At 34.2% G+C, this 4,279-nt stretch overlaps 1 pseudogene; it reads right to left on the bottom strand.

Moving 5' to 3' along the window:
* Positions 1–363: 363 nt before the first annotated feature.
* LOC133694352 (uncharacterized) lies at positions 364–4,042 on the bottom strand (annotated as a pseudogene).
* Between the last annotated feature and the right edge of the window lie 237 nt (positions 4,043–4,279).

The following is a 4,279-nucleotide window of genomic DNA, read 5'->3' on the forward strand; positions in this document are numbered from 1 at the left end:
TTATATTTATTGAATTTGTATATATATAAATAGTACAATCCTGAAACAGTACATCAATACATTTCAAAACTAAAATATTTCATTCCAATTAAAAAAATAAAACACTTACTGAAATAAAATTCACAACCTGATATCAATACAACTCAAAAGAAACTCTTGATATTGAAGTCTGACTAAAATGATAAGTCAGCTGTCCTCCACCAACCGCTTTCAGGTCATCCTGCCTTGGCAAAGCTCAAGCATGTGCTTTGTCATCAGGTTTCACAACTTCAGCCTGATGTGGGTCTTTTGGCTTTGACTGTGCCTCTTTCTTGCAACCTTCAGTCACTAGAGTATTTTCAACAGTGGTAACAGTTTCTGAATCTATTCCATCACTAGAGTATTGTCAGAAGCATCAGAATCTGAGTCCAAGTTAAGCGGGTCCAAAGTAGTAGATGCCAGGTCCGGTTGTGGAGCTGCCGGGGGGAAACTCACTCTTGTCCAAAATGAAAGCATCCTCTTGTCGTCCTCCGTCATCCTCTCTGCATACTCGTTTATATCAAAATCGACACCTTTTCCACCAAATGCAGCTTCGAGATGGTCCATATCAAATAGATCTTCCATTATTTTCATAGTATTGATTTCATCCGCGTAAAAACACTTGGCTTTATTGTAAGTCTTAGGCTCTAGAAATGCTTTTGCCACCTGCAATGAAAGGTTATCCTGACATTACTAGCAAACTAAACTAGCGTATAGAGTGCAGAGAAATCAGAAAGGCTTCACCAAAAATAATCTAATAGCAGCAAAACAGGACTGTGACTCCACAAAACACACTGGAATGCCCCTTGGCTAATGCTAATATGCAAAATACTGAAACTGAAAGTAACCACTGTCCCATACAATTCACAATTGGAACTAAAACAGTTTTGCATCAAATTTTACAAATACAATGATGACATTAAAGATTGGAAACAACAAAAAAGCAGACAGATTACCACAAATTGAACTCTTGAAATTATAGTAGTGTCTCAATACCAAGTACTATGAAAAGAGAACATAAAACGCCAGGTAATTTCTATAGAATGGAGGTGAGGCCAGCCCTTATGTATAGTAGTGAATGTTGGGTATCAAAACAACAAGATACTCATAAGATGGCAGTGGCAGTGAGATCTGCATGTTAAGGTGTACAGAACACAAGAATGGATAACATTAGAAATGACACATTCACCAAAAGGTCAGTGTAGTGCATATTGGTGGGGAAAAAAATGAGAGAAGGGGCCTAAAATGGTTTGGAATTGTCCAATGTAGGACACCAGACCCCTGGTTTTGAAAAGCGATAAGCTGGGGGTAGAGGGAGCCATAAGCTAACGTGAAGTGGTGTCAGAGGGTTTAAATCTCGATATTGAGGCAATTTTGGTGTACGATCACATGGCATGCTGCAAAAAGATCCATGGTCTTAGTTGTAAACTAATCTCTAGCAATTCATTTAGGCAGTGTATATTATTACCTTGAGCACAATCTATAATCAAAACTTTATATTTTCAAGAGCCAGAATAAACTAAAAATTCTCTAAATCCGACAATTAGAAATTTTGAGGAGTACAGCGGGAACAGATAAGGGGTTAACATCCAGAAAGGTTCAAAGAATTTTGGAGGGTTGTACAGGATTGCCAAACCCAGGCATTCAGGATAATGGTCTTGTAAAACATGGGCTGTTTCCCGTGTCACCTTCAATGAAATATGCGATAAATTGAAACCATTGAAATAAACAAGCCAGACCAGCTGCTCCTTTTCTGGTGGCAAATTTAAAATGGCATTCTCCATTACACCAACAAATACTTATTTTGTCCTTTTATTGACTTGGAGTTCTGCAGTAGAGATGAACTTACCATTATTACAGGTAACCAACATTAAGCTAAGCATATCACTTTTGAATTTGATCCCTGAAAACTGATATTTCTGTACACACTTCAAAGTACAAAAGATCTCACCATCATGCCAAACATACTGGGTTTACGCAAAATATTGTCACGACGGTTTGCATTAAGGTTGATATTACAAATACTATAAAAGGTGTGCGGGGAAATTATTGTTCCCGTTTCCAGCGCCACTTTTTAACGAGAGACTGATCATTATGGATTATAAAAATAATTTGTTATTTTAAATTTTTTTTCTTCTAATTACACCTTTGTAGGCTTAAATTGATCACTAATTAAAGCGTATTTATGGAAGGACATTATTCAAAGGATAGAGGATTGAAATGATAATACAGCATAAAAGTGGTATTTTAAAACTTGGAGTTAAATATCACTTTGATCCTCAAATATTTCAAATTATAAACTTTCAGTCTTTAAAAAATCAAGATATTCAATTTTGATCTCAAGCTTTATTTTTCTTATTTTTTGATCCTTGATTTGAGAGAAAAGAGATAAAATGGACGGATTCTGGTGGAAGAAAGAAAAAGTCTTGGTTTAAATTGATTCCAGCCACAAAAAAGATAATTTTGGTGTCAATGGGTTCATTTTGATAGGAGAAAGTTTATCCTAGCCGTTCTTCCCCATAAAATTGACTGAAATGGTAGATCTAAACTCGAAAAGAATTTTGATTTTAGTTTGATTGTTTCTTTTAAAGTTAATTTTTAGGTTGTTAGAGACTATAAATATATTTTATAAGCTATTTAGAATGTTAGTTTTGGGTTTTTTGTTTGTCAAAATATGATTGCAAAATAGATTTTTCTTCCTTTGAATCAGCTTAGGTTGATTTTCTGAATAAGATTAAGGTGCATGGGTTGTTTTAAGCATGTGAGCTTAGGCATTATTTTTTTTTATCTATTACAATTGAATTTTTAAAAATCTGTATTACTTTTAAAAAAAAAATTCATCACTTAATATTTAATATTTAATTGATTATTAATTAGATAATATAATTTGTTTCAGTTTGATTTTTTTCCAATCACATTGATAATTTCCAATCACTTAATAGTTTAGTTAAGCAAGTTTAGTTAAGCAAGGATTGAGTTTTATAATTTTTTTATTGTATAAATAATTTTTAATTTATTTAATTAGATATATTCATAAACTTTTTGAATTTTACTCGGAATTTCTTTATATATAAAAACAAGTCATAATTCGTGGGAGGGGAAGAATCGTGTGATTGTATTGTTGGATCTGAGTCCTGAAGCAAAGCTAATTTTTTGATTATTTGGTGTCCAAATCATGGATGAACAATTTACGTGTCTTTTCTTTCGGGATTAATAGCATGTCCTCGTGATGCATCTACATGAACCAAACTTTTCTTCAAATCCAAGCAGTAGCAGCCTCACAAATCACAACACGCAGAGAAAGGTCGGGAGAGATTGTCAGATCAAACCTGGCAACTAGGTCTCATGACAAGAACTGTTCTTCCATGCTTGTCAAAGTAATTTGATCTGTAGATTTTCTCCGTTTGTGCTTCATGAGCAACGTCTTCCTGCATTAGAAACAAAAACAGTGACAGAAATAAACACCATCGCATGAGTAGATCCACAACTAGAACAAATTTGACCAGTCCCATAACCCACAATGCTGAGTTTCCTGATGGAAATTGTTACTAATTGTACTGGGACTTCCAGATGCATAGCCAATTGCAATTTGTCTTAATTTTGAGTATTATAAATTATTGGTGGCAGTTTCAATATGCTTGGATCCTTAACAGGTATGGAAACAACTATATTAAATTTTTAGTATTCTGTGAAATGTGACTGGAGGCCATTTTCCTAGTGCAACAAAAATGCATGAAATGAAAGAAGATGTAGGAGAGCTTCGAGACTCGTTCAATTACTCATTAAAGTTGAGGCACACCATTAAATTAAGTCGATCCCTACCAAGATTTCATCCATTGATTAAGACTTAAACGCTAGAGCGGATCTTTCCTCTCAAGGACTAAGAGAAAATCGAGAAGGATAAAAAGTGCCTGCATACCCAGCGAATCTCTTCTGGTTTGTGTGCTGCTCTCCATTTTAAGGTTTCTTTCAGCATTTTCAGTGCCTTCTTGACGTTCCAGTTCCGTGCCCTCAGATATCTTGCAATTGATCCATCAGGAAAATAAATGGACATCATACCTTATCATCTGTATTTTGTATTCTTTTAATTTGTAAGTAGAAAATGCTAAAGAACCACACATCATCATTCCATATACAAAGTATTTTCATAAGATGATATTGTTAAAAAGCCTTCTTTACCCAATAGCTTAAACTTTAATGTGAGGTTTCAAAATATAATTTATATTATTATTTAACACACCCCCTCAAGTGAAAGTTCTTT

This window comes from Populus nigra, chromosome 5, assembly GCF_951802175.1.
Source record: "Populus nigra chromosome 5, ddPopNigr1.1, whole genome shotgun sequence".
Classification (NCBI taxonomy): domain Eukaryota; kingdom Viridiplantae; phylum Streptophyta; class Magnoliopsida; order Malpighiales; family Salicaceae; genus Populus; species Populus nigra.